Source organism: Protomyctophum bolini, assembly GCF_963924005.1.
Source record: "Protomyctophum bolini genome assembly, chromosome: 3".
Lineage (NCBI taxonomy): Eukaryota > Metazoa > Chordata > Actinopteri > Myctophiformes > Myctophidae > Protomyctophum > Protomyctophum bolini.
The window spans coordinates 43,899,777-43,912,262 of record NC_137864.1 but is presented as its reverse complement, the minus strand read 5'-3'; the positions used below and the strand labels follow the sequence as shown (position 1 = coordinate 43,912,262).

Below are 12,486 nucleotides of genomic sequence, written 5' to 3'. Positions count from 1 at the left end.
AAAGCAGTGTTCATGTATTCATCCAGTCCAGCTACTGTTCACTGCCTGACATGAACGTGCGCACACACTATACTATTATGTAAACACACACAAACCCATAACTTTGGAATAGGTCACTGTGCAACTCAAAGAAGGACACAGGATTGGTGCCAAGACATGCACATAATACAGGCCTGATAAGAATTGAAAGGATCAGATATGGATCTCCAGCCCTAAAGCTTCATTCAAGAACGTTGTGTGACTCGTATCCCGATTCCCCACCCATAGCAACAATGTTTCAAAACCACTATCAATTTTATTACCACTACCACTACCACTTTATTACACTCAAGACATAAATGTATGTCTCAGTCTAGCGGTAAGTGATGGATTCCACAACAGTCTTCGCGTCATCAGATAAGATACCGTCTTGTGAAATGGAACTGCAATACTCATGTCAGTACAGCATCTTCAACCTGACTTATATAGCTACTACATCTTATGTGGCATGGTGCACAACCTTGCATAAGTCAGACATTATGCACTGGCTCAAATGTCTTAATGACATTTTCCAAGCCATCAAAAATAGAAAGGGACGGATCAGGGTATATACTGTTGAATGTCTGTGTAAAACTCATGACATGAAAACATGGAATGGAATCGTGTGCTTTCTTTTGCACTTTGCAATCCAAATGTCAGCCCTCGACAGCACCATGTTATAGTATTTACAGAAAACACAGACACAAAACCCTTCTGTAGAACAGCGACAATTCAGTCAAGGCCAGCTCAGCTTGAGTCGGAATACAGCCAGCAGGGAACATGGTCAGAAACTGATATGCATTACTTTCGTGGTCACACCTTTCATGCAGTTTCCAGGAGATACTTTCCCCCCACTGCCATGAAAAAATAGCTAAGTGTTAGACAGGATACGTGGTTGTTCTATTGTGTCGAGGTTGTGTTCTCCCCACTAGGCAAACAGTTCCTTATAGCTATGCTTTCCAGTTACACTGAAACCTGAACACATTTCATAACCCCTTCCCCCCCAAAAAAACATCCCATCCTCATCGTACTGGGTCTGGGGTTGAGCCATTTCTGTGGTTTTTGAGCACAGAATGTTTTTTGGGGGGATTATGGATATGCATTATGTTTCCGTGTTGACTTGTGTCCGACAGACAGATCATGGAAATGCGTTTTTGTTTTGTTTGCGCACAGCAGGAGTAACTGCACACCTGGTTCAACCATTAAATGTGTCTTTCGGGTAAAGCATTTTAGGTTTAGATTTTTCACTTTTGTTGTTCAAAATAATTATAATAATAATAATAATGTCATCCGTTCATTTTTTTTTTTTTTTTTTTTTTTATATATATATTTTTCATCCCACGATTTTGTAACCCATTTTTCACCCCTGTGTCAATCATCTACTGTGATCCTGGGCTCTACACACCCTCCGCCAACCTGGGGAGAGCAACGGACTTAACTCATGCTTCCTTCATGCTTGAGTGTCCAAGTTGCTCCTTTACGCCTGACAGGGGGGAGTTTCCCTGGTTGGACGTAGCGCGTGAAAGGAACACGTTATTCCAACCAGTTCCTTTCCCCTCCACCAGGCGCCCCGATTGGCCAGGGGGAGGCAGTTTAGTGACCAGGATTACTGCATGTTTTTGTGAGGGTACCTACCCTAGGGGACACGGGGAGAACATGCAAACTCCACACAGAAAGGCCCTTTCGCCAACCCCCGCCTTCGGGTATGGGCACTGATGACGCGGAGGAGGAAACACGCCGCCAGCACCCACAGTGCCCCGAGCGGGAATCGAACCCGTTCATTTCTATAATGACAGAAAGTTCACTCTAAAAAGGTCGGATGTGAAAGGCCTCCATGTCAAGTGGATGTCAGTGCTGAAGTTTGCAGTGGATGATAAAGCACTGTGTGACTGCATGGTGTGAATAAAAGGTGTTGCCGTGTATGAACTATGAATGTTCAGTCTGTGTCCCGCCAGGCGTGACGTCTGTTGACTCACATGCTCTATCACACACACTGCATCTATCACAAAACCACACCAATGCTACTAGTCGCAACTCCCTGCAACAAAACAGTTTTAAGGACATGTCACACCAATGCAGCTCCCTGCAACAAAACAGTTTTAAGGACATGTCACACCAATGCAACTGCTTGTATCATTGGCCATAGAGATATATCTACCCATCCATGTCTTTCTCTTCACGCATGCGCGCACACACACACACACACACACACACACACACACACACACACACACACACACACACACACACACACACACACACACACACACACACACACACACACACACACACACACACACACACACACACACACACACACACACACACACACACACACACACACACACACACACACAAGAGATAACCCTCTAATGAGATAAGATGCTTCGTCATTCCCCAGTGGAGGCAGAGGGTGAGTTATTGATGATGCCTGTGTGTGTGTGTGTGTGTGTGTTCGGTTGCTAGGTTGCGTGTTTGCGGGCATGCATGTGCCAGCAGACGATGTTTGTAACGAGGGTTATGCAGTGTGATCACAAAGCTGCAGTGTCATTTAAAAACAGTGTGTGTGCGTGTGTGTGTGTGTGTGTGCCTGACAGATACAGCAATTCCAACTACAATGCAGGGGTGATAGAACGAAAATGCGGCGAGCGAGAGTGAGAGGGGAGAAACAAAGGACAGAATGAAGTAGTTACGATCGAGGGGGGATTGATAAATGATCAGAGAGAGAGAGAGAGAGAGAGAGAGAGAGAGAGAGAGAGAGAGAGTTGGCTGGCTTCCAGTCGTATCAGGTCTGGTCCAGAGGTTGTACTGTACTGCAGTCAGATATGCAGCCTGTTACATAACTTCCTATTCCTGGCAGCCCCCACCGTAACGTTTTTACTTTAATGTCTCAACCTCTTTATCCTACCAACACCAACACAGCATCTCATCTCTACAACTACCACTTATTCCTATATGGAGAAACAGGACAGGCGGAACATTATTATCCTTAAAAATCGGTTTGAGTATTGTATTAGTATCTCCAGTTCAGGCAACGAAGCGCATGGAATGAAACAACGTTATCATCAGTGGAGCGTGGTAGAAGTACATGGGGGGGACGCAACGTGAATGAAGGCACAGGCAGCACCGGCTCCGAGGTGTTGCTCATGATCTGCAGCTTGGGAAAACATCCCCCTCGTGTCCCCGAATGCTCCGCGCGTTGGAAGGTACAAAGCGCTTTTCGATCGCAGACGATCAATGAACATTGAACATGCGGATGCATGTAATGCAACGCATCCCCTCCCAGCACGGGATCAGTGACTTCCGATTCATTCTCAACCTGTACTACTACCCAGACTATCTCCAGTCCAGTGGTTCAGGACAGGTTCTACATTTTCTACAGCCTCGAAAACAAATTAATGGCACACTGGAGAATAGATTCTTCGCCGCCAAAGCTCCCCGATATGCTCATATAAGGCTGTGTAGCCACAGTACTTCTCTGTGTGATGCGGTGCTGTGCTCTACGCCGCTACGTGGTCCTGTTTATGCAGGCTAAGACCCCCCCCCCCCCCTTTCCCCCGCCACCCCCCCCCCATAACAGGAATGCATGGGACTGCTGCAGATCATCACTTTGTGGTTTAGGTCATCATTCTATGGTATGAAATGAATCCAGGCCTTTTTATAAGGAAAAAAGCCATTTGAACCAATAATAGCTACGAGATCCGGTGTTTACCGTCGGTGGGTTGCCCATGCAGGGCAGGGCCCAGGGGTGGGTGTCAATGTTTACTGTAAAAACTTCACATAGATCCATTCATGTTTATGGGACTGACTGCATTTACTTGAGTCGCAAATCTCAAGTTATGGTGTGACAGGGCAGCTGGTGTTTTGATGCCGTGACGTTGTATTTGGAGTCGATATAAATAAATACAAAATGTAATGAACAATGAAAAATGAGTGGAAAGAAAAGGCCATTTATTTATGCATTTTTTAACTCCGGAAGCGTGCAATTTTAACCAAATGGACCCTCCATTTGGTTACATTTGTTCACTCCCGGAGTTAAATTAACAAGATTTTACAGTTGATGTGACACAATGGTAAAACAGTGACAACCACAAGTTCCACAACAAAGGGGCTTCAGCTCTCTCTCTGTGTGTGCGTGCGTGCGTGCGTGTGTGTGTGTGTGTGTGTGTAGTACTGTAAAGGGACTTTTGTGGCAATCATCTCCAGCACACATCTGGAAATGATCGACCACCTTTGCTACAAAGCACTACAGTTCATTCACTACAAAACGAACGCCTTTGTTTCTTCACTGCCAAGTAAAGAGTGTTCCAAGTGTCTGTTATACACTCGAAGAGTGTACCAAAAAAAGGACCCTTACGAGGCCATTTTCAGACACTCGAGATTTTCGAGAGTCTCTCCAATCTGGGAACCCATTGGCAAAACAAAGGAAGACAGCGCCAGTCAACAGTCTGTCTGGAGAGACTGGAGCCTCTCAGTTGGGTTGGGGGCACATGCAGTACCACCGAGCGACCATGTGGAGGAATGTGTCCTAGTCTGAATCCATTTGCACATATTACTGACCCACGTGTGGACAAAACAACGCAGACTCCAAAAAGTTGCACAAATGGACAGTGTGTACTTACTGTACTATGGACATTAGTTATTTTTGGATACTTCAGAGAGTTACTGGAATAAATGCCACGCTCAGGGCAGCACTTAAATAGTGATTAGATCATGATTAGTCAAAGCTTTCAATTTCATGCACAGATAAACCCAAATGATGCCAGCTTTTTTGGCACAAAAGTAACCGAGTCCAACGCTACCATGTTGGGCCGAGCGGCTGGAAACAATCTATTACCAACACGTTCAGAGGAGGAGGAAAAAAAACCATTTAAAGAGCTTAATGATTAATTTAGTTTTTCTACGAAACGCCACCAGCAAAGATCTCAAAGTGCACGCAGTGGTTGATATGCATGAGCCATGAACCCTACTGCCCAGGTGCACACACACACACACACACACACGTGTGTACACACACACACACACACACACACACGTGTGTGTACACACACACACACACGCACAAACACGCTCACAGAAGTAACTAACTTACCGACTCAGGGAGTGTAACTCCCCCAGAGTTAAATGCACCATGCACCCCATGCAGCGCTCCTACAGCCATAACTTACCAGACTGTGTCCCTCTTTCTGAGCGCCGTGTCCAGCAGAATAATGGAATCTCTCTATTCACCACAAGACACCCACGCTCCTCTCCTTCCCTCTCTGGACTGGCATGCACTGCACTGGCCTCTCAGTACCGCTCCGCCCCCACGCACTGTCGCACACGCTGACATACACTCGATCTAATAGCATTCTCACACACACACACACACACACACACACACACACACACGGGCTGCTCTGGCTGCTGAGACCTTCACGTGTGTTGTACATTATCCCATCACTGTCCTGTGCGGGGAGAGAGACTACGCAGTCTGTGACGCTGGTAGAGAGAGAGAGAGAGAGAGAGGAGAGAGAGAGAGAGAGAGAGAGAGTGAGAGAGAAGGAGGAGGGAGGGAGAGACAGAGGGAGGAGGGAGGGGGAGAGAGAGGGAGCGACAGAGAGACAGAGATAGAGAGAGAGAGGGAGATGGGAGGGAGGGATCGAGGGACAGAGAGAGAGAGAGAGAGAGAGAGAGACAGAGAGAGAGAGAGAGAGAGAGAGTAGGGGAGGGAGGGGAGAGACAGAGGGAGGAGGGAGGGGGAGAGAGAGGGAGCGACAGAGAGACAGAGATAGAGAGAGAGAGGGAGATGGGAGGGAGGGATCGAGGGACAGAGAGAGAGAGAGAGAGAGACAGAGGGAGGAGAGAGAGAGAGAGAGAGAGAGAGAGAGATCGAGGGACAGAGAGAGAGAGAGAGATGCACCTCCCTTTCGGTTCTGAAACATGAGCGAGCCGTTTACCCGAGCCAGTACTGCAGTAACGAGAACCTGCGTGAGTGTGTGACTGTGTGTGTGTGTGACTGTGTGTGTGTGTGTGTGTGTGTGTGTGTGTGTGTGTGTGTGTGTGTGTGTGTGTGTGTGTGTGTGTGTGTGTGTATCACATATAGAGTAAGCTGCAGCTTCTATGATATTGGGGGAAAACACATTCCACAGTTCACTCACACATGCACATATACATATACCCATACTCAAGGTCTAGTGCGGGGGGGTTGTGTGTGTGTGTGTGTGTGTGTGTGTGCGTGTGTGTGTGGAGTTCAGGGAGCTGGTGTGTGTGTGTGTGGGGGGGGGGGCTATGTGCACACGTCAGGTAACCTTACTCTACGTCGGACCCCGGACCTCCCCTAGCCCCCCCCCCCCCCCCCCCCCCCCCACACACACACACACACACACACAAAGTGTAGACTCAGAAATTGAGACGGGGAGGGGGCCAGACGAGACTGGGATTGGATGTTGCTAAGCAGCCAGAGGCACCCCCCTGTTATTGGTAGCAGAAGAGTGAGGGGGTAAAGAGATTTTGGACAAGGGAGAGAGAGAGAGAGAGAGAGAGAGAGAGAGAGAGAGAGAGAGAGAGAGAGAGAAATACAAGTCATGGAAGAGAAACAGATGGAGACTAGTTGGGTTGTGGGGGAAGAAAAAGAGAACAGGAGAATAAATGAAAGATGAAAAGCGACGGAGAGAACGGGAAAAAGGAGAAGAGAATAACAAAACAAAGAGGATGACTTGGAAAAGAAGACCCCCACACACACACACACACACACACACACACACACACACACACACACACACAAGTTTCCTGCACTAATTCTGACACTCTTCAATGACGCTTGGCTCCAAAAAAAGAGAACAGAGCCTGCTCTATTACCAGGTGTTCTTCAATCAACAGTGCTAGCAGCTACGTAGCCTTGGCCTTTGACCCCGGCACACGACAGGGTCAAACTCAGCCCACACACACACACAGGCTGCGGAAACACGACAAGGTCTCAACTCTCAACCCTTTGTCAGCCTTCTGATTGGTCCCTGACTGACCAAACCAGCAGGCTCTTTCTGCCTTGTTCCACCCCCTGGTTCCGCCTTGTTTATGTTGAATTTGCTAAAACGTCATTTTTGGGAAAAACTAAAAACAAAACATGATATGCCCAGTCACCATGCGGCACCTGTGATGTTCCTTTTTTACTGACACCAAGTTTATATAACAAGTTTAAATAACAATCGAGTTGAGTGCACACTGCACAGAATATCAATATGAAGCAACTGGAAAAACATGTTATTTCAATGGTAGTGGATTGGAGAGAGAGGATTTTTGTCCAACCACGAAACTGCAACCAATGGGTGCGAAGACTTGACCACGGGTGGCTTAGGGGGAAATCCCTCCTCGTGTCACAAATATGACAAAAGAAAACACGTCAAGTTACTTCCATCAACTACTACACTACACTATCAACCCTGAATTTACAAGGTGGATGACTAAGATAAGATATCATATTGCATAATGCACACATACACACAAACTCACACTTATAGGACAACATGGCACGTTGTCACAGCAAATGGCACTTCTAGCAACGCTATCTAACTATCCAGAGATGCATGGTTGAATGAGCAATGCACTATAGTGTGCAATACAATACCATTGAGGGCAATAACAAACATTTGAAACACTTAAAAAGGGGAATACCACTCATTTTCAACATTGAACTATGCCATTCATACGTTAAGAGTAAGAGCTGTTGTGTGGAAATAAATCCAAAATAAGTCCCCTCCTCCTGTTTAGCCTAGAACTGGAGGTCTGGAGTCAACGATGCATGTACGGTAGCTGCTCCAAATCAACTCACAACGTGTCTTTGCATCGTTACATCTGCCCGTGTGAACGCACCAAAAGGTGTACTTTTTGGCCTGCAGTCAGAGTACATCTTTGTGATCACATAACCCCAAGTTCTAGACATCCAGTTCTAGGCGAAACAGAACTGGGGGACCTTTCTTTTAATTATTTTCACACAACTCTAAAGTATATTAATGGCATAGTTCACTTAATGAGTGGTACTTCGGCGTACAATGGTGTTATGCAAAAATAGCTCAACAAGATCAACAAGCTCACAACATGTCAGGATGCCACGTGGTGTGAGCTTGTAGATTGACTTATTTTTTTTCACATTGCTTTTTAAGTTTTTGTACATTTTCGCATATAATGATTCATGAAAAAAATAGGGACGCCGTCACGCCGCCAAGTTGAAAGTGGTTAGACTAATAAATCATTAATGTTTGCTTTGCATTGGCTAATCTACTGTAGTCTAAGATGATTAAGCAATACACACTGCCACAATAAATGTGTGTGTGTGTGGGCTATATAACCTGTAACCAAACAATTACAAATCCCAGATGAAAAGCCTTGGTTCCCGACCGTACAAACACATTGGCAGTGTCAAAGGGATTTCATTCAACCGTGCAATAATAATCTGATTAACTTCTCATCTACATCAAGGAGGCAGTGCAGAGTTTTTACAAGGCGAGCTTATAGTGTTCAATGTTCTACTGAGCTCTTTGTGCAGAGTCAACTGGGTGAGGCAGAGAGAGCCAAGGCTCTCAAAGTCAAAGGACAACTTGTGTGAATGCCAACATGCACGCTGACACAGTAAACACCAGTGATGTAAATAGGTTTTCAATGTAATGAGTCCCGGGATACAGAGATGGTCTTTTAGAGGAGTCCCAGGGACATTTTATAAGTCCCACTTCAACCACGTTAGGAGTCATATTTTGCCATTTTTTACAAATTGCAGCATTTAACTCCCATTTCATTTTATATGGTTATAATGTGGTTAAATTCATGTAGAAAACAGAAGAAGAAATTATTATTATAACTAAAGCTAGCAAAATAAACTAGAATAAAAACAGTACAGTAGTGCATCCCGTGGATGCAGAGGTCGTTGTTTTATTGCGTCCCTTAAAGGCGTAGTGAAATGAAAAATATGTTTTCACACGTTTAGACCATATCCGTGGTCATCATATGGGCATACCTAACAATGCCAAAACATGGGCAAATGGAACCAAATGGAACCGTTAGGGTCCATTTGTTTCCAACGTCGATTACACTACTGTACTGAGTACAGTTTTGCATCTCAGGACCCCCGGAGGGTGACATGGATGCAGGAGGCAGGCTATTTGCATCACTGTAAACTCATGTACATTTAGGGGTGCAACAGTTAATTGACCTAATAGATGAATCAATTATGAGAATCTATTATTTTTTTGCGACACGTTGTACGACAAAGTATAAAATGGAGCTTAAGTGGTGTTAATCACACCAATTGATTCAGTCTATTATTTAAAGACATCCATTCGAATTTTTTCAAGCAGATTCCTCGATATATAAACAATTATAAGTTTATTTTTAAGTAGTTAATAGATTAAGAGAACACAATCAGTTGCAGAGTACCAGGAAGAAAAACAGGCATGTATACTACAGTATACAGCAGTACTTAGTTTAGCCAGTTTTTGGTTTAGACTAGTCATTGGTAAGACCAGTCATTGACACCTAGTCAGCCTACAACTACAACCTATCTCAAACCCTCACCCTAAACCTAACCTCCCACGGGGCAGCACACCTAAACCTAACCTTAACCCATGTCTAACCAATGACTAGTCTAAACTAAGTATGCACCCCATCTCAAACCCTCACCCTAAACCTAACCTCCCAAGGGGCAGCACACCTAAACCTAACCTTAACCCATGTCTAACCAATGACTAGTCTAAACTAAATACACACATACAGTAAATGACCCTCAACGACCCCTCCCACCAAATGTACACACGCTTTACACAGTGTCATCATGTGCAGGAGCTGTTTGCTCAAGGCTGACAGAGAGGAAACGGTGGAGTGGATGTGATAGACCCATAGAGTAATTTATCTAACGTCCTGAAGAGGACAATGAGGACGAGGAGATTACTGTAGTGTTACGTTACGTTATTCCTGACAAGGAAAGACCAAGCAGAGGGATATCTATCTGTGAGACCAAGTGATAGGCAGAGAGAGAGAGAGAGAGAGAGAGAGAGAGAGAGAAAATGCTGACGGGCACCAGGTGTCTTTTGCAACCAATGACATTGATATTACGTTAAGACATTGCATGACCGTCAATCAAAATAAATAGTTTTCTTTTTCACAACCGTTTGTTTTTAACAGACCGTTGTAACACTGTATAGGCAATCATCAATATCAATTGTATTCATAGTTCAAAGTCATATAAATGGATTATATGACTTTGAACTATGAATACAATTGATATTGTGAATACTATGAATACAATTGATATTGATGGCTGATTATAATTGGTGGCGACGCCAATAGAACAACATCTAATCTATTCTTTGGCGCACATCCCTCTGTAGCTCAGGAAACCACCAAGCTAAAATAGAAGTTCTTATCAAGACTTGTCTGAAAAAAGACATGTGCATGTGTGTGTGTGTGTGTGTGTGTGTGTGTGTGTGTGTGTGTGTGTGTGTGTGCCATGGAATGACCTTTGGAAGTGTGTTTAGGCAGCGGTCTGATAAACAGCTATCTCCTACAGCTCCTCTCAGACACACAGACGGTTGGCAAAGAGCAAAGTTTTTCCACAAATGTGAACTTGCTTATCCACAAGGATTTTCTAAATTATTTTGAAAATAGCTCATCAACCAGCACACGTCGTGTTGCAGATGTGGTGTGAGCTTGTAGATCTGTTAATTTTGAAAGATTTCCTTTTTCCCCCCACCTATAATGATATAGGGACTGCAGGGTTACAGTTACAGTTTTACAGCTGCCACAGACCATCAATTAGAACAAGTCAAATCTCTTTTACCCGCAAAGTGTTCCTGTGACAGCCTGACAGGCGACACCTCAACTACTGTATAGCTGCATGTTTTCAGACTGTCTACAACAGTAGTTGAACTTGTCATCCTAATGACTGTGCACCCTTGAAAATGAACTGATGCCTACAACTCTGCTGAGCATGAGTATGCCTGGAATCAAGTTACATTTTATGTTTTGTTATTAGGGATGCTCCGATCAGGTTTTTTGGGACCGATACGTTCACCGATTGTTTTTCTCATGATCGGCCAAATACCTCAACTCAACTTTATTTATAAAGCACATTTAAAACAACCATAGCTGCCACAAAGTGCTGTACAGTACATAGGTAAAACAGTAAGTAAACGCATAGACTAAAAACACAGAATACAAAGACAACACACAAAACAAAACACAAAACAAGGGAAGGAGGGTGGGGGAGGCTAGTTCAGGAACAGAGGTCTCATGCTGTGTTAAAAGCCAAAGCAAAGATACCGATATAGGTCCGATACCGATAGGAAATCAATCCAAAATTTCCAAAATGATTATATATCAAAACCCACATCAAAACTGTGCCTGTGTGTGGGGAGGAAGGGGAGAATGTTTAGGCCTGTCTCAAAAATATTATACTATATAATTATCTGATTGACATTTTTACCACTTAAATGGTGTAAAAGATCAGATTCTCCAGATAGGGTAAATTGCAGATCATAGATAGGGTAAACGCCGATTACCGATCAGAGTTAATATCGGCCGATATGGCCAATCTCCGATCGCTGGCCGATTATCGGAGCAATCAAGTTTAGCCCAGTGAAGGAATGGCCCAGTTCCAATGTCCGCCCTTACAGACTCACTGACATAGATGCCCGTTCACAGGAAGTCCGTGAGGGCTTGAGGGCTGTCTGTCCCGTTTCAAATTGTTAAGTCAGTGAGGGCTCTCGTAGAGCCCTTTGTGCTCCCTTTCTGAAAGTCAGCATTCATGCAGACTTTGCCTACGGGAATTTCCCACAATGCATAGCGTTGTAATGTTAAACATGGGGAATATCCTCCAAACGTCAAGTGTGTAAATTAGTCATGCATGGCCATTGGCCAAGAGAGACACAATGGAGTTATATTTAGTAAGTGAAATATATTCAGACTACTAAATACTGTACGTACAAGTCGTATATGTGACTCGCCTCCTAAACTCTTTGTGTTTTCATAACCTTCAGCTTCAGGTTGGAAGACACTACACAAGATTACTTACTTACTTACTCCTCTTCGTCCCCAATGGGACATAAGGCTTCAATGAGCACTCTCCATTTCATTCGATCCCTGGCAGCATGTTGCGCCTCTCCCCAGGACAGATTCATCTGTTCCAGCTCCTGTGTCACAGTTCTGCGCCAGGTGGTCTTGGGCCTCCCAGGTTTTCTTTTTCCTGGTGGTGTCCATCTTAAGGCCACCTTTGTGATGCAGTCCTGCTCCATCCTCAATACATGGCCTAGCCATCTCAGTCGTCTGTGTGTAATGTCCTTGGTAATGTTCCGGCTCCCTGTTTGTTTGTACAGTTCATTGTTGGATATTTTATTTGGCCAAAAGATCTGGCATATACGTCTTAGGCATCTGTTGTGGAACACTTCTATTTTCCTTGTGTCTGTCTTGACCACTCTCCAGCTCTCAGATCCATACAGCAGA

General features: G+C 44.7%; 1 protein-coding gene across 1 annotated transcript in view; it reads right to left on the bottom strand.

The window, feature by feature from the left end:
• Positions 1-5,326, bottom strand: part of LOC308309865 (uncharacterized protein) — a 117,725-nt gene extending 112,399 nt beyond the window's left edge. The window contains exon 1 of the mRNA XM_080755808.1: positions 5,187-5,326. The gene's annotated coding sequence lies outside the window, so the exon portion shown is untranslated. The remainder of the gene's footprint in view (positions 1-5,186) is intronic.
• Between the last annotated feature and the right edge of the window lie 7,160 nt (positions 5,327-12,486).